At 42.3% G+C, this 19293-nt stretch overlaps 1 long non-coding RNA gene across 1 annotated transcript; it reads left to right on the top strand.

The window, feature by feature from the left end:
* Positions 1-6213: 6213 nt before the first annotated feature.
* Positions 6214-18483, top strand: LOC144106504 (uncharacterized). Its single transcript, XR_013309033.1, has 4 exons — positions 6214-6336; positions 9357-9477; positions 12046-12194; positions 16727-18483. It is a non-coding gene; the product is annotated as an uncharacterized LOC144106504 (long non-coding RNA).
* The last annotated feature ends 810 nt before the right edge of the window (positions 18484-19293 follow it).

Below are 19293 nucleotides of genomic sequence, written 5' to 3'. Positions count from 1 at the left end.
AGCTGGAATAACCTCCCCGAACACATTATCATTGAGACTAATCCTTCCAGATTCAGACAGCTCCTAATCGACCATCTCAATGACAAATAATTTTTTCCTGCACCCTATGCCAGCTTCCAAGCCCTGCTAACTGACCATCCTGTGCTACTTCCAAAGTTGCAATTTGTTTTTGTTTATATTTCTGCTACACTCTGTCATGACGTGATTATTTGAATTTGTTACTTCTGTCTTTTTTCGTCTTGTTCTACTATATTCTATATTTTCTATATTTTTCTGTATTTTTATATTCCTTCTATATTTATATTCATTCTATTTATATTCATGTATGACGGCTGAACACCCCTGTACCACCCCCTCCTTATGTAATGTCCCTGACGGGACCCTTAAGGGATAATAAATGATGATGAAAGCACAAAACCTGGAAAGGAAAGGACTTCAAGCAGTGAAATTGAAATTTTCCACGGTATTACTCTGATGCTCTGCACTGAAAATGTAGAAATTGAGACATCCATTTGGGGTAGTAGAGATTTTTTAAAGCGATAGATGTTAGGCGCCCGTCCCAGGCTTTCTCGCCGCCGTCGTAATCGGTGCGCCGGTCAACCTGGGTTGCATAAGCCTACAGGTGGCTCTGTTTGAAACAGCCACCTGCCATTGCAGGGGTGCATCACATGACCACTACACCAGTGCGCCAGGACTATACACCCAAAACTAAATGCCTAAACAGCTATCGCTGAATCTCGCGTTACACAGTAGTAACCGTCCTTGAGTTTTTTCTTATCACTGTCCCTATGAACGCGGCAAAAATACATGGGTCCAGTGGGCTCTGTGCATATTCCCTCTGTTCATTGTCCGGACAGCGAGTTTCCATATTAATGAAGTGTAAATGCATTGGAAAATTTGTCCCGAAAAAAATTGTCCATAATTATAATCGTCCATATTAAAGGGGGTCATATTAAAGGGCCACAGAAAGGGGTGTTTGAGCTTGGCTTTAAAATGCTTGCACTATGTAGAGTACAGGCCACCGAGCATCCATGCCGCGTACGAGACCTCAAAAGCGAGCGGGAAATTTACAATACATGTTTAAAAACTCCCGATTTCACACCTCGCGGTGACGCGCGGCGCAGTGCTTTTGCACGAAAACCTGGCAGACGACGTCACGTCTTGCAAATGACATCAGCAGCCGGGTGTTATCATTGGTTCACAGCGCCAAATTGTTTCAGACATCGCGTGCTACCGCGGCCGCGGCCACTCCGTGCGCGCAGCAGCTGGCGGAGGTAGGGGAGGGGCCGAGTGAGTGGGGCCGGCGGAGGAGCGCCACCGTTTTGGCGTGCGAGAGGAGAGGGAAAGGCGCGAAGACGCGGAAGTTCAAATTTCGTCTGCATATAACTCAGCTTCCACAAAACGCATTAAAATAATTCTTGCTGGGGGATAATTATGAACTGTCGTCTTTTAACATCCCAGACTTTTCGCACCTTTATTGAGAGAGACCCCCTTTCTAGGTCCCTTTAACGAGGAACAACTCGAACTGCAAGTTAGTCCAGTAATAAAAAAAGACGAGTATGCATGTACCCAGCAGCTGGCCTCCCTTGTGACCCCCTGCTGTGTGTGGTTCAGCTTTGAGAAGTTTGCTCCAGTTTCTTCAAACATTCAAAGTGCGGTGACATGGTCGTGAAATTCTTCCATCCGAGGCATGGTGTCTTTCTTGAGCTGTACATCTTCATCCAGCAAATAGACAGTCATTGAATTGGAGGGAGACATTTGAGATGCAGTTCAGTTGTGTGTGATAATGAAGAAATTCTTTTTAACAGTGCAGTGTATGTTGGTACAACTGACGAAGCTGTGAAGCTTTCATAAAAGCTTTGGACTGAAACTGTGGCCTTGTGGTAGAGCATCCGCCTCACATTAGGGAGGTGCTGGTTTCAATCTTAAGTGCCGCCGGGTACCGACCGGTTTTTTTAATGAGTAACGATTTCCTCTGGCCTGGTGCTTGGCTCTTTGGGGTGAAAGGCTTGTAGAAGGGCGAAGGGAGAAGGAGGTCGCTTCACCCTTCCTCTATGGAGAAATCTATCGGTGATGAAAAAAGCTGTCATCAGAGCATTCAGATTATTTAGATTGGCTTGGTGTAGAAATGTGCTTAATCTCAGCTGATCCATGCTACCGCCTGAGACCTTCAGGAGATTGCAATGTAACACTATGAGGTCAGGTCAAGGGTAATTCAAAAGATGAGAATAAAGTTAGTTGTGGACATTTAAAGGTGAAACTATTAACTAAAATGAGGTAGAGCTCAAAGTGGATGTGGCCTTGCATGCAGCTGCTGGCTAAAGCTGTAAGCCTTTCTTTTAAACTTTGTGGCTGTTAGCTTCTGTGTTCGCCCTTGTGTTTTTGCGCTGCTCCGTCTAGCCATGCTTAGTGTTGACTCAATTTAGACTGCAAATTAACATGCAGTTATCACTATACGTTTTACAGCTTGTTGATTTACGTAACCTGGAGTCCCTCTAAGTGAATGTTAGTCACTTCTTCAATGCCATTGCATTTTGGAATGCGAGCTGACCTCATGCGATTTAACAGTAGTTAGACGTACTAAAAGAAACAAATCGCATCAAGAACTTTAAAATGCTTTCCTGGAAGCACTGGAGTGCTATGGCGGGTATAGCACATATTGTTTGTGCACTAATACTGGGAGCTTAGTAATGGCTGAAAATTTTGTAATATTTGCTAACTTCTGTAGTCTTGTGATGCCCATGTGGAATAATCTTTCAAATGAAATTGCCACATTAAGTCAACTGCACTTTGAACTTCAAGAATGTAAGTTTAAAGGGGGCAAGTATAACCTTCTGGTGATTTCTTAGCCTTAGGGATAGTGGGAAACAAGCAGGCAGATAATGTAGCACATAAAAATGAATGTACCTGCAAAGAAATTCTTATCACTTTCTAAAATAAAATAGTCTGCATCGAGAAATCAGAACTAAACACCAGTCTAACTGGAGCGCACAACTAAAGAAATAGCAAATTATCTCATAAAAAGCAATTGCAAAAGTGTGTGAAAACTGAAAAGTATTGTCAAGTGAATCTAAAGTGTGAAATAACTTACAGTTCATAACAAAAATAAAGTCACTGGAAACTGTTGTGACCATTCCAGAGATGTCTTAAAGGACTATAGATACCAATTTTTTTTGCATGTTTCCTTCTTTCATATGATACGTTAGACATTCTCACCATGTGATACTTGACTACGACTGCTAATTAATTTTTGACTCAATTTCTTCTGGATGTAGTTTCAAATTCATGAACCGAACAATGTCTGACGTATAGTTGACATTTAGGTCACATGAAGAACAAAAAAAAAAACGGCACTATAACTGCTGATACATTGTTTGTTGTCCTTCCAACTCTTGAAGCACAGGATGGTTTAATCGTTCCAGTGAATTAAATCTATGTATCAGCGTTTATATTGCAGGTGTTTTCATGCCTGACGTGATGTAAAGATCAACGCTATCATTTGGTTGATCAAGCAGAAATAGCATGAGAGTAGAAATTCATTATAAATTATTCAGTGGTCATGGGCGAAAATCATGTGGTGATCTATGTATCCTAATGTTTAATGTATCATTTGAAAGAAGAAAACATGCAACTAAAGTTAGGTGTCGATAATCCTTATAGGGGCTTTGAAAACACGTTAGGAGAGCACAACTTGCTCAATCACTGCATTGTGTTGTCATGAGCACTTGAGCCAAATAATACATTTTTACACACAGCAGAGAACCCACAATTGCATGCGAAAGTTGGCGAGCCCCTTCCGGCGACTTTTTCAAGCTCGAATCCACCTCCGTCCACCTACAGCAGTGTCTACAGCAGTAGAAGAACGCGCGGCGTCTGTCGCGTACGTGCAACTAAAAGGGTTTGAAACTGCATGCGCGTATGCTACGTAGACTTCTCACGTTTGCGTACGTGAACTCTGTACGTACGTGAAACTAAAATTCTCTATTCTTATTAACATCTTGAGCAATCGTTCATCGTACAGTGTTCCGTGTGGTGTCATAGCATTTCTCTTTGTGTATCCCTTATATGTTTTAGTCAAGTTGGAGGCTAGCTTGCGACAGGGATTCGGACCGATGACATATGCACCTTCAGTTGAATGCTTTAAGGAGAAGTTGAGGTGTCAGTGGAGATGTCCAGATAGAACTACTGCGCCCTTTCCTTTCCTGAAAAACCTTTCTTTTCCTCAAAAGACATGCTTTTGCATTCCTCTACATAAGTAGTGCCCTCAGAATTTTTGTCTGCTCTGATTTTGCTGGAACTTTTATGGTACATTCCACAGAGTTTTCTGGGCCTTTGTGCCGAGTTTTGCAGCAGGCATTGTTATGTAGCGGCGCAAATTCATTTTAAAATTACCCATTTTATGGCCTCAATCAGGGAGATTGTTTTTGTTATCATAGTGAGCAATGCTCAACTATATAGTATTAAACGGGCCTTGAACCACCCGTTACGCATAGCTGGATAATGCATCAAACAGTTAAAATACATCTTCATAATCATGACAACCAAGTTGCATAGTGTGGCTACAAAGAACATTGCACTTATAAACGATGAGCAAGTACAGTTCTCTGCTTATAGCAGCTTTTACACGTTCCTTGTGATGTGAAGGAGCCCTGTATCTATGCGATGTCAGTGCTTGCGGTCAACAGTTACCAAACATGGTCGTCGTAGGCGGGGCACTGGCACTGCAGGCGCAATGCTAGGACCAGCTGAGAATTATGTTGAGAGAACGTCCATACCCGAATGTTGAGCATTTAAAGAAGCCTTTAAATAAACACTTAGTTAGCACAGCAAACATGTGTCCAACCATTACATCACATGCTAGTGAACACGACCTGCACTCTTGCCCCAAAAGTTGCGTTACCACTTCCTACCCCATTTCTTACTGCTGTCACGTCAAGGTGTACAAATGGCGCCTGCTGGCAGTTTTTGTCCTGTGTCAGGAATGACAGATGGCAGTGGGAGCTTAGCAGTAGAAAAAAAATACTGAAAAAACAAATCAGTGAGCCATGTGGCAGAGTCGTTAGTAAATATATTATGCATACATTAACTAAATCCATAAAGTGTAAATGTGGGCAGGCTATTGCAGGCACCTTGTTGCATTAGAGGCTTGTTACTTCCAATATGGCAATAAGGACCAGGAGAGAAAACTCTTGAAGGTTCCGAGGGGCTATATTTTATTGCTGAACTCTGCCAATATGAATCACCTTCAGAAAAACTCTTGCAGCTGGAGAGTCGAAATCTGAGCCACTTGGTAAAAACTTAAGAGGAAACAGGTAAAAAAATTGACTTGCGGTTTAGCATTGCTAAGCATGAAATATTATATGAAAGAATTTTATTGCTGGTGGACACCACTGCCACATACCTGAAAGCGTGACTGCAGTGTCCACTGACCCAGGGAGCCAGTTATGCATGTCCAACTTTTTCATCGTCGGTGGCAATTTATCCAATGTACACTGACAGCCTATGCTCCAGTGCCGCGTTTCTGCAGCAATGTTGTCAATGCCAATGCGTATTGCTCTAGTGCCATGTTTCTGCCAAGCATTGTCCACACCAACGCATGCAGCACACATCTTTATATCACTTCTGCCATATAGCTCAAAGCGAGAATATTAGTTTGATAGTAGTATTAATTGATTTATTCATATAGGAAGTTGTGGACAAGTACTACACCAGGGAGACCAAATCCTGTTCTGGAGAGGGAGTGCATTCTTGGTTCTGGTCACCGAGATCAGGCCACAACCTAGGCTTGGTTATGCAACTACAACATGCGGAGTTTTTTTAACCTGGTGGAGAATTGCATACTAACCTTGATTCGAACTGTGGTCCTCTTGCATGTGAGGCGAATGCTCTACCTCTATGCCATCGATGACCAAAAACTGATGATGGTAGTATTAGTTGATGAAGAGCACATCGTCTTCTTCATCAACTAATGTGTAGTCACAGCGTGAGTGTGTGTTGCACTTCAACACGAGGCGGGCTCAGCTGTGGCAATAGCCAAATGGTCTCATGCAGTGGCCAGCGAAGCTGATCTGTTTGCGCACTAAAATGTTTTCAGTACAGTCTAACTTGTAAGGCACTCAACTAATTGTAATGCAGTTCTTGTGATCGACCGAGAGGTATTTAAGGGTACCTGACCAGCACCTGGACATAAGCGATTTTTCTCCCTGCAGGAAGAAAAGACTATTTTCTAGCATCATTTCCGAGGTGCACGAAGTACCAAATCATTGACTTGAAAAGTGAACGCGATCTTCCAGAAATAATGGACAGACTCAGGCCTGACATTGAAGTCTCCGAATGGTACGTGCTGAGCACTTGCTGAAATCTACCTTCTTTTTAATCACTTTTGATATGTTACCAACTTACCATGCTTTATCACATTCAGTTTTGCTGTGAGCGTCATGAACATTTCTTAATCTATGAAGATCTGTGTGTTTAATGTTTGCTGTGATAAGTGTGTCAACTCTACACTGAATCTAGGTTAGCCTATGATTTTCTTCTTCATTTTCAGCATTGTGTCTAAGCTGGCTTATACCATTGGAGGCAGCATATGTACCATTTTTATGCAGTTAGTTGTCAAGTGCTTGGTGGTGTATCACGTAGCTTTTTTGTTGAATACATTAGAGATCTGTGCTATAGTCAGATACAATACAAGAATGGAGCGGCAGGTACCCCTCAGAGCAGGCCCTCCAGCCAATGGCACTGGCTGATTTTCATGATGGTGCAGCTAATCCCCTTAGACCTGCTAGACTGGCATCATAGGGTGTGGCAGATGAAAGGGAATTAATCATGGCTGGGTTGGATTAACCACGGCGCCACATGATTCGGTCGATGCCATTGGTAGCAGGGTCTCCTTTGAGGGGCATTTACTGCTTTGTTCTTAAATTGTGTCTGACTGCAGTCGAACCCATATACAGCGAACTCAAAGGGGATAAAAAAATAGTTGGATATGATGATAATTGGCTATACAAAAACAGACCTAATATTCTGCTCGATATAGTTACAGGTAGAGGTTTACTTTTTGGAGCATCCAAGAACCGCAAAGTTGGTGCAGGCAATGTGAAAGCACACTTAATTTCATGAAAAAAAAATGCTAATTTTTGATTGCTTCTTGTTCTGGGCAATAAAGTTAAAAATGCTGATCTCGATCTTATCAAGGCTGCTCAGGTGCGAGACCTTGGTGCCCTCCATTTCACTGAAACAACACTGAATTAGGCTGAATGCTGATGCCAGCTATATAGCAGCTGTGCATGGGCATGTTTCCTCCTGACCATAACAACCATTTTCACTGCTAGAATTGCCTTCCTCTTGGAGTGCCAGCAGTTCACACGACAATACCCCCATCAGCGAGGTTGGCTACAGCTTGAGCTTCAATGTCAGCGTTAATGAAATCCTTAACAGTCACTTCTGTTAGAATAGCCCACGTAAAACAGGAAAAGTCGTGAAACAAATCATACAAACCTCCGTCATTGTCCGAGGCTTCCGGACATTCGTCTCCTGCCTGTTCAAATTCTGCCCTGTGGAAATGGTTGGCCACTCTTCACATCGTTCCAAGTGCCGGCGACCATCTGAATGGCCCAAAGGAGGTCAACCTTCCAGTCAGCTGCAGTGTGGAGTTTATTTAGGAACTGCTGCACAAGTCGCCTCCTGTAGCTGGCCTGGTGTAGAATTTGATATATTGAACGACTGGCTAAAATGGAGTTCGATATACAATGTGACATTCGTATACTTTCACACAGGATTTTGAATGGGATAGTATGTGTGTTCAATATAGCGAATAATTCTATATATCTGCACTCGTCTGCATATAACTATAATCTACACTAAATCTGTCTAGGTTAGGGCCTAACATGATTAAAAATCCTTAGGGCATAATTCATCAACACTTTTATATAAACAGGTCAACTATCACCGTGTAGAATATTAGAACTAAGCAGAGGTTGAGACTGCATGTCAACAAAATAATGGAAAGAAAATGTTATTTTACAACTTCAGTGACAAGGAGAGAATTGTTAAATTGATGCCAGTCCATTTTGTTTATATATGACCTACTTATTTCATTTACACCTTGCATGGTGCATATTTAGTGTTCTAAGCTGATCACATGTAGTAAGGGAAGAACATAATGGTTAATATGTATGTGTAAGCAATAGCTGTGTACCTTATGTAATGCAGTAACAGGCCATAACTACTGTAAATAATAGTTACTAAATAGCTGCATGCTGCTAGTTAATGTATGTAGTTTAGATGCTATGACATTCTTACAAGAAAATTGCAGCACAGAAGATTGAAATTCCAAACATGCATCACAAATTAGTGCTGTGTTTATAGAGCCTTTCCCTCTTTATCACCCAGCATGGCTACTTATACCACTGAATGTTGCATAGTGAGTATAATAAGCTAAGAAGCAGATATTGCTTTTGGACTTCCCCGCATCTTTAGTTAGAAGTGTTGCACTGCATGGTTGTTCAATGAATTACAATGACTTGTTGACAGAATACAGTGCAGCATTGATTGCACATTCACCTAGTGTGCACACAAGCATATAATATCTAGCGCTGCTGCAGTGGCTCAGTGGTTATGGCGCTAGGCTGCTGATCCAAATGACGCGGGTGTGATCCCGGCCGCGGCAGTCAAATTTCGATGGGGGAGAAATTCTAGAGGCCCGTGTACTGTGTGATGTCAGTACATGCTAAGGAACCCCAGGTGGTTAAAATTTCCGGAGCTCTTCACTACGGCGTACCTCATAGCCTAAGTTGCTTTGGGCCGTTAAACCCCCATAAACTATAAACCAAACTTATGTTGAGCTTAAGTATGCCTGACAAGCTTGACAGCAGTGTGAAAAAAAAAAAGCTTTGCTATACTTTTTCATAAGCTATTTCGTTCTTTGCCAGTGTATGAGCTCTTTATCAATCTTTACACCTGTATACTTCTGGTTCCTCATATTTTTATGAGAAAGCAAATATGTTTATTCTTTATAAATAATGTGAAATGTGTAAGAAAAACCTTTAGAATGCTTATCTCCCAATGTAACACGCTTTGCATCAACATCATAGTGGCACAGCAGAAACCTGGGTGTTTTGCTCATCCACTTACTGCCAGCCAGTTCCCGTTGTACACTGTGGAAGCTAGCCTCTGCACCCAAAGCACACCGTGCAGTTGATGTGTTTTACGTGGTCATATACTGTTAATGCACCATGCATTTTTAATTTATTATGAATGAAAGAACCTATTTATTGCTCACTACCTTTTCCCGCATCTTGACAAAGTGTAATTGTCTTGGCGCTCCTAACTCTTGCATTTTCTACACCTTTTGTTAGGTATACAACTGGACAAGATTCTGACAGTGCATACAAGCTGACTGTGTTACTTCTCAGTGGGACAAAAGAATTGTTGGTTAAATTCTCCTCTCACTGGATTGCAGCTGTAGAGTGGAGTGAGGTAAGGGTTTGCTTTCAAGCACATATCTGTGGTCATTGCCAACAGGTCTTTATTCAGTATATTGGCTTTGTATGCTCTATCCAAAGAACTTTTTATTTTAGACACAAGGTGGAGTATTTCAGAACTTTATGGAAAATATGCTCAGGCATACAGGAAGGTTTTACAAGTTTCAGGCATTTCCTCTACTGCGTGAGACAGTGTATTAACAGTGTATTAGGTTAAAGTGAACTGATTTCGCCTTGTGACTCAAGCATGACGTTGCTGGTGAAGTGGGTAATTTTAATTTCACACAGAATTTTGTTGGAAACTAGATAAAGTGACATTTTGATGAGATGCTTTGGGATATGATTAGTGAATCCTGCTATGCTATCATATATTAGAGTACATAACTTGGATTTTAAAAGCATCACTCTTTATTCTTGCAATACCTGGAGCACCACTAGGGCAGGGGCACAAACTTCACAAAAGAACTCCACAGTGCTGTGGCAAACCATATCTTCTAGTAACATGTTCCAGTCGCTAATGGTATGCAAAAAATAAGTGTTTAAACAAATCTGTGCAGCAGTAGTAGGGATGAACTTTCAATCTGCTATCATTTTGAGAAGAAGCGTAATGCGGTTGCTGTAACTAATTTGAGACACTAATTCCCGTTTGAATACGATAAATGCTGAAGAAAAATTTAAGCCGTAAATTTTTTCAGCATTCATTTCAACGATACCATCAAAGTTCTTTTTTCATATTGCTAGTGCTGGGAAACCTGTCAAACTTCCCCGTAACAAATCATGCATCAACGGATTGTACATGCTGGAATGGATCCCATATAGGGCAGGCATACGCTCATATCGGCTCTCAGATACTCTAATATATACGCCTGATATGCAGCCTGTTTTATTTATTTCAGAGTACTGCAGGCCACTGCTTGGCCTAAGCAGGACATGTTTCATGGACACGTTCTTTAAATTCCACTGTAAAAAGCTCAGTGCTATCCTTGCCTTATTTCCTTGCCTTATTAATCATTGTAACATGAACTTCAGCAACAGCCAGAAGCATTGCAGTCATCATGCTTACACAGCAGTAGAGTAAGTCTTTTATTATTGGCTCTCCCATCACATCTGAGAGAGGGAGTACAACAAAGCCAGCTCACTTCGGAGTACTGACATTGCCTCTCCGCATTGTACGATGTAGGTACTGACACATTTCCTCTTCCCAACACTAACCGTAGCTGGCTTCCACATTTATCACCCTTCTCTCAGCATACCACTGCTACCTTGGTGCATTTTTGCTCCCGGCTTCCACATGTGCTGCCTCTATCTCTGCATATCGTGCTTGCTACATGGAACACCGAGAAGGTTTGAGCATGACATCCTCTCTTTGGCACCTGCGCAACTACTGTGCTGTCACGGGCCTGCACGTGCTCGCCATGATAGCCAGATGCATGAGCCATTTCATGAGTGTGCCTCCTTTCGCAGCTGCACATGATGTGGACATCACCACAAATGAGATCTCACAGTTTGGGTCTCTAGCACCTGTTACTTTAAAGGTTTTAAGTAATGATGAACGTGTCGAACAAAAGCTGTGTACTAAGTTGTCGTTGAATTTTATCACTGCACCTAGCGATAAAGTTATATATATTGAAAGTAAGCATTTGTTAAACAGAAAGAGCAATAATCAAACTCTTTCAAGGCCCACACAGGCAGCTGTTGATAAAACTAAGAATGTTGTGTTAGAAAGGCAGTGTTGGAATGTGGTTCACTTGGTTATGTGAATTCATTATTCAAGTTTTTTCTGGAGGCATGCAGGCGGTGAATAATCATGGGCATCTTGAGACTGGCATCTTTTTGTGCAAACAGTTTTAGTAAAGGAACAAAATTAAAGATCAGAGAATGAAACAAGTTGGGCTATATGTAACTGAATGCTCTTATTAGCAACCTATATATAAACAGATGTTTTTTTCTGTAATTGTGTGTTTATTGTGAGGGTTGTTTGTGTCATTATTTCTAAGCAAACTGCTATTTGAATGCACCTAGGGTTGGTGGCAGAGCCAGACATAATTTTTAAGGGTGGAGGGTGCTTTTTCTATTGAGGCAGTTTGAAGGAGTGGAACAATTATGTGGTGTGTGGCATGGTACAATAATATTCCAGGAAGCCACAAGCCCGAACATTTGATTGCAATGCCCCACTCCTTTTGCCTTTTTCTTACTTGGGCTACACCAGGCATATGCTACCAAACACTTCTTTGTGACAGGCCAAGCCAGTTTTCGTGCTCCTTTCAAGTTCACCCTAACCAAAACCTACTGCTGTCAAGTGTTCCCAAAGTATTAAATATAGTGTCTATATACAGCTTCTGAAATTGATTGCATTTCAGATACCACCTGCTGCAGCTTAAGCTTATTGGGACTATAGCTGTACAAACCATAGCATATAAAGTCATGGCCTTGCTTGGTGTTTACAATCATTTTGTCCAAAGTTGCGGTTTGCTGTTTCTTGTCCTACTTATCCCAGTGTTTTTTCTGCATATTAGAATTAAACAGAAAACTGTGCGAATTCAGACCTCATTGTCACTTGCAGGTTAGACATGTTTTTAAAGACTACCCGGTTGGTGTCCGTTACATTAAGTTCCAGCACTCTGGACGCTGCAAAGCAGTTACTGCCTCCAGACCGAAAATGATGGGAGGCGTTGTCCGTCTTCATGTACAGCTTGCATGCTGAAGAAGTTCGTAAGTTATATTCTGTTATTTTTGCCTCACACTGAGTTGAAAGCTTTTATAAAGGATATTGCTGCTGTGCATGTGTGTTTGTGTGGTGAAGATTTGATTTCAGTTGGTTCAGAGACCTGTAAACCAACCCTGATAAAGAGAATTCCATTGTAAACTGTCGGCAGAGTAAATTTTGAACTGAGGAAATGCTGTTAACATGTGCACGCACGCATGCACGCACACATGTTTAAACTGAAACTTCCTTTTGCCATCGTTTTGGGAAGATGTTCCGGCATGTTTGCTGCCTAAAAGTATTTCAGTGAGCCGGCAAATCTCCCATGTGCTGGGAATAGGGGGTGGAGATAGGAGCATAAGGCTTGAGTGAATAGATTTGCGAATCTGATGGTAAAGATCCTTGGTGTTTGCTGTTGGCAGCACATACGTTGGAATGGGAGCAAAGGTACGTAGAAATTCACCGCTTGTACCAAGGCATTGGAGGAAATTAAAGGCAGCAGAGGGGCATGCATGTGTCAGTAATGTTCAACAGGATTGCATATGCTGCCATGCTAAACACTTTTCTATTCTGGTTTGAGCCATACCTTCAGTTTTCTATACTTTGACACTGCAAAAAAACCCTGAATGGTTGAAATCAATCTTGAGGCACCCACTACAGCGTTTCTCATAGTCCATGGTGTTGCTTTGAAGTATAAATACATTAGGCTCACGATAATTGAAACTTAAACGTTTAATTCATATGCTGTGTTTTCTCAAACTAATTCCAAAATTTTGGTTTGCTGGCTACATTTTTAATGCATTTTAAAGCCGGTTATTTTGTGCCATGGTTTCATTTAATTCTCCTAATTCAAACTTTTTGTCTTGCACCAGTGCTCCTGGTGTGTGAAAAAAATTGGTGCCAAGGCTTGATACGTGTGGCTTGTGGTGCCACGTGAGCTCGAAATTTGGCCCGTCCAACCAATTAACTGACGTGGCCCAAGGGGGTGCCAAGTTGATGTCCTATCGGAACAACAAGCGATCGGAGGCCCCTTGTCACCACATAGTTTCATTCTTTGAGCTTTGCTGCCAGCCTGCGGTGATACCAGCTATTGGCTGTGCATCAGAAAGCCAAGCCCAGCTATGCATCGTTTCAGATGCCGATTGGCACTTTGCTGGTCTTTTTTTTCTTTCATTTTCAGTGTTTCAGTGCAAATGTGCGTTCCCCTTGAGCGGGGTGGGCACGGGAAGGGGGAAGGAAAGGGGGGAGGGGTTGTGGGTCACTCTATGGGGGCAGTTCCATTTTAACCATCTATTTCTTGTACATTTCTCTTGAAATAAATGGGGTTTAGGGGTTCAGTATGGTTTTTTTATGTAAAATTTCTCGTTTTGGGTAAGGCAACAGCCCCCTCATTCCCCCACCCCTCCTTCAGTTCACCCATGTCCCCTCACTTTAGTCTGCGTGGTCCTGTGCGCCGAACATCCGTGCGCATCACGAGCTGCTTGTTGTGTGGTGAAGCCTCCTTACATGGACGCTTGTGCAGAGGCTCCACAGCTACTGCATAGCGCCTGCGAAGAAGCCTGCAGAAGTCGTTACTGTTTTGGAGCAGTTCTGCTTGACATTCACTGACAGTGGGCATGCAGTACAGCACGACGGAATTGGAAAAAATCATCATTGCCATGCAGTTCTCACTCAAGAACAGATGACTGTTTCCTATTATTTCATCAGTTAAATTTGCTGCAGTGCGAAACTGTTTTCTGAAAGTTTTTGTAGCCATTTGATTATTTGACCTTCGGATAATTCCAGTCTTGTATCTGTTATAGAAAACAAGTAACTAATTACAATTTATTTAATCAGAAATGTAATGGATTTTAGTGGTACATTACAACCCATGAAACTGAAAAATTACTGAGAAATAATCATTTACTATTACGTTACTTTCCACCCATATTTTTATTAGCACATACAGGTAAATGGTTTGGATCCTTTTTTTTTCTTCCTTTCAGCGTAAACAGATGGGTGTGTTTAGTGTTACTTCAGAGTGAAATTTATAACCTCCCTTGGCAAGTGCGAAATCTTAACCTGCCCCCATAGACAGTGATGACTTGTCCGTCCCTCGAGCCCGGGTTTGGCTCACACCAGAGGGGTTGGCTGCCATGCAGAAGCTTCATGTGTTTTCGGCACTCTCACCAAAGAAAAAGATAGAACATGCCCCAGTAAAAGACAATTGCGGCCGTGAGCACGCCGGCTGCCTGTTTGCATGCACACAACAAACATATGCACATGCCTATGTGCATCAGCAATAGTGCTGTGTATCACGATGCAGTTCCCGGCATGTTTCGTCAATCGAAATAGATGAGCCCTGCCTTCTGGGAAGCCATCGTCTGCTGTGAGCTTTGGAGGCCAAGTTGTGTAGTGTTTAATATTTGCTTCTGTGGGCAGATTGTTGCAGAGTTGTGTTAAAGCAAATGCAAGTTCTAACAATGTAAGGTTTTTGTATTTTTGCATTCAAATGCCATATTGCCTGTGGTACTCCTTTCTGGGTCACTGTAATGAGCAGCTACATTGATTCCAGCAGTTATTCATTTTTTCTCTGTGGTGTACGTATATCTTTTGTCACTTCTGTTTGTTAGGTACTCGTTCACACCAAACATTAATGATCAGCACCCATATTGTGAATAAGATATGCATGGGGCTATGCTCCTTGTTGTACAAAGGGTTCTCAGTGAAAAGAATGTACTATCAGAGGCACCCTGGGGCAGTGCTATCTATGTAGGCCTGGGGCTCAGCGGGCCTTGGCCAAGCCATTGTACCCATAGAGTTTCTTACTGTACACTAGTGGGAAAGCTGGCGGCTTTTCACTTCATCCACCGTGGACGCCTGAGGCATGCTGGGAAGACAGCAAACCAGATTGACATATAGTGGCTTGCTGACTGTGCTACGGACTGGGTTTTTTTGGTTGTTCAGTTTTGTTTTCACCACTGTAGGTTTTGCTGATGTTTTGTGTGCTTTGTGGTTGTGTGCGCAGCTACGCAGGCAGTTTATTGAGATCCAAAGCATCTGAAGGCGCTTGACTCGAAGTGAGCTGAGCAGTGTCTGGGGCCTGCTAGGCCTAAATTTCGTTTGCCCCCTCACTGAGAGCCATTTATGCAGCAAGCTAATGTTTTGCATTGCGGGAACCCTGCTACCTGTGCATTGAAATGTGAAAGAAGGCATCAAGGTTCTCGTGAACCGAGAGGTCGGGAGTCTGCTGCCGTGGCCACTCTGCACATTTCTCGTAGGAGTCTCCGAAACACTATAAAAGCGCAAAGTACAAGCGCAACTTATGTTACCTGTACTCACCGAGCATTGCGTTTGATTCATTTCGAAGACTGGCGGTGGCCGCGCATTGCAAGCAGAAATGACTTCCAAATATCCGCATGTTGCACTTGTCAGCATGAACACAGCCGTCACAATTAGTTGTGGTAGGAGCGGTTTCGCTTCCTAATTTATGTTTTTCTTGGCAAAATTTGTAAATGCAGTGCCAGGACATGCCGAGAGCCGGCAAATATTGCACACCAACTAGTTTCTCAAGGAAAGCGGGAGTCCCACAATAGCAGACTACACCAATGAAATGTGTCTGTTTTTCGCACTGCGTAAAAAGAAGTTCTGATGTGTAGTATTTTAAGAATGAACAATTGTTTTGCAGGAATATTAGGTCTAAAGAGCATGTCTGTTAAATGCAAAAATTATTTTCCACGATTAGCTATGTTTGGCGGTATGAAGAGAAACCTCTCTCTTGCCATAGGCAAATTTGTTGCTTGTCTGCTTTTCTGCTCATTTATTGCAGTGTACAGCAAACATGTTTTATTAGAGTGCATATTTATTGGAAAACAACGCTTCCTTGCAACGTATAATTTGTGAAAAAATCTATTTTTGCAGTCGTAGTTATGTTTTAGGGCCAAGCGAAGAGTGCCTTGCTGTCTGCCCAGCATTCCCACGATGGATGAAGTGCTCTTTCATGGCTCTTTCAGAAACTCGCACAGATGGTGGCACCAGCTTTCCCTCTAGGTAATATTTAGAAACTCTATGATTGTACCGGTAACAGTTTAAATCGTATCCATACAACAGACCACGGACCTGTTTTGGCCCTCGGACCAAGCTTTACGTGACATCCCACTCCCGGTCTGTGAGGCCAGGTCCACAGATCGGAGCAGGTGGTAAATGCCAGAGCATTGTTCCAGGTAGCGGATTATGCACCTTTGGTCACCATACGTATTTGCAAATGTAGCATGGCGACAGGCCGCGCGCATGCCTGATCCACTTATGGCCAGCAGCAAAAATATCACACGAGTTCACTACATGTTTTCCCACAAACATTGCTTGTGTGACCGACCACGCTACAAACTGCAGGACAATTAAGTGTGGTTTCAGTATGGTATCCACAATCTGTCATGTGGTACACTAATTGAAATATGGCATATCCATTTCTCCAAATTTTACCAGACGTTTACTATGTGTATTTTAGCGCATTATCAAACACCCATATTTTATATAGCATCAAATGTCACCTGTGTTACAGAAATGCTACCAGCTGCCTGCACCCTCCTGGGACCAATTCTCACCTCCTCCTGGCTTCAGACAGGAGCAGATCTCATTAATTGTCAGGCGTCTTCCTGCTGTCAAGTCGAGGTTCAAAGATCCCGGTCGTGGGCTGCTTGGCCCATGCGATGGCATGGACTCTCTTATCAAGCGGTGTATGGAACACTTGATAAGTGTTCCATACACTTATTTTTGTTTTCCCATGGATGATGTACTGCGGTTCTTTTCCTTGTTTAAACCGTAGGTTTGCAGTGTCTTTTGTTACTGATAAGCTTTGTTTCAGAACCTTTGTTTTCATGTATGCATTTTTTAAAATCACGATTGCTTGGACAAACCTTTGGCCAACAGAGCTCTTCAACCAGCAGGCATGGTCTCTACGTTTCAAAAGTTCAAAAAATCACTGTTCTGCGGGCTTGGCTTGAGTGGCCCCTTAAATGGTTTCTGGCTACCGCTGCAGATTCTGATTTGGTTACTTCATCAGTTTGTGTAACCTGATGCTGTGTTTATTTATTTATTTATTTATTTATTTATTTATTTTATAATATCAAATAGCCCAGAAAGGGGCATTGCAAGAGGGTTAGGTTGCACATAAAGAATACTAAAGAAAGGAAGAAAAAGACCATACTCTTCACAATGCCAACATAAAGGTAGCAAATACGAATTGGACATAAACAAATAGCTCACAAACAAAAACAAACTGGACCAAAAAAGAGAGAAAGAGGTGCAGAACGGTGGGCAAGAACTCGATTACAGATTAGAAAATAAAAACTGCATACTAAAACAACAATAGGTCAACATTTGAGTAGGAAGGTACACATAAACTTAAAAACATCGAGATTTCAGCATATCTTTCAACATAACTATATCTTCTATGATTGGTTATGTTCTGATACATCCGATACATACTGCAGTTGTGATCACTTAATATATATATTTTTTAAACTTCAGAAATGTAATTAGCTCCAGAATTATTCACTGAAATACTAAACTAAAATATTTTGAACAACCATGTCATGGCCTCTTTAGGAACTAGGTACTTTTATAATTTCTCCATAATGGTGAAGTTCGGATATTGTCATCATCAGCCTTATTGCGCCCACTGCAGATCAAAGACCTCTCCCTTGTCTCTCCAATTAACCCTGTCCTTTGCCAGCTGCATCCACCCTTTGCCTGCAAACTTCTTAATCTCATCAGCCCACCTAACCTTCTGCCGCCCCCTGCTACGCTTGCCTTCTCTTGGAATCTACTTCGTTACCCTTAAGGACCAGCGGTTATCTTGCCCTTGCATTGCATGCCCTGCCCAAGTCCATTTCTTCCTCTTGATTTCGATTAGGATGTCATTAACCCGCGTTTGTTCCCTCACCCACTCTGCCCGCTTCCGGTCTCTTAGCGTTACACCTATCATTTTTCTTTCCATGGCTCGCTGTGTTGTCCTTAACTTAAGCTGAACTCTTTTCATTAGCCTCCACGTTTCTGCCCCGTAGGTGAGGACCGGTAACGTACAGCTGTTGTACACTTTTCTCTTTATGGATACTGGTAAACTGCTGATCATGATCTAAGAAAACCTGCTATATGCGCACCAACCCATTCTTAGTCTTGGTTTGCGGTTTATGGGGTTTAACACCATAGTGAAGGTCTCTGGAAATTTAGACCACCTGGGGTTCTTTAACGTGCACTGACATCGCACAGTGCACAGGCCTCTAGAATTTTGCCTGCATCAAAATCCAACTGCCGTGGCCGGGATCGAACCTGCGTCTTTCGTGTCAGCAGCTGAGTGCCATAACCACTGAGCCACCGCGGCGGCTCATTCTTATCCTTCTAGTTATTTCCTTCTCATGATCTGGATCAGCGGTCACTACCTGCCCTAAGTAGATGTATTCGTTCACCACTTTCAGAGCCTCGCTTCCACTTGCTAACTGCTGTTCCCTTACGAGACTGTTGAACATTATTTTAGTTTACTGCAAGTTAATTTTTACACCCACCATTCTACTCTGTCTGTCTAACTCATTGATCATGCTTTGCAGTTCATCTCCTGATTGACTCAGTAAGGCAATGTCATCAGCGAATCACAGATTACTGAGGTATTCTCCATTAACCCTTATCCACAACTGTTCCCAATTCCAGCCTAAGAATTTTTTTCTCCTCATTTGTTTAATCTGTACAATAATTATTTATTTAACCAAACAAATTCGAGAAAGTATCTTTATGCTGAACACTACTCAAGTCTAGCAATCCTGAATTTTTACCTGCCTTTGCAAACATTTGAGATGATTTGTATTTGGTTAATAATTGGCTTTATTTTAACCTTATTCAAATTTTTTGCATTATAACTAGACTTGTTTGTTTTGCAATGTACACAGCTCACCAGCAATGATTCTTTTTCACAAATCAAAATGTGTGTCACATTTTGATAGCGGGCCCCCGGCAGTAAGTTAGGTGGGCGGATGAGATTAAGAAGTTTGTAGGCATAGGGTGGGCGCAGCTGGCAAAGGACAGGTTAATTGGAGAGACATGGGAGAGGCCTCTGCCCTGCAGTGGGTGCAGTCA

This window comes from Amblyomma americanum, chromosome 10 (assembly GCF_052857255.1).
Source record: "Amblyomma americanum isolate KBUSLIRL-KWMA chromosome 10, ASM5285725v1, whole genome shotgun sequence".
Taxonomy (NCBI): domain Eukaryota; kingdom Metazoa; phylum Arthropoda; class Arachnida; order Ixodida; family Ixodidae; genus Amblyomma; species Amblyomma americanum.
Note: the sequence above shows the minus strand (reverse complement) of the source record. Positions and strands in the feature narration are given on the sequence as shown.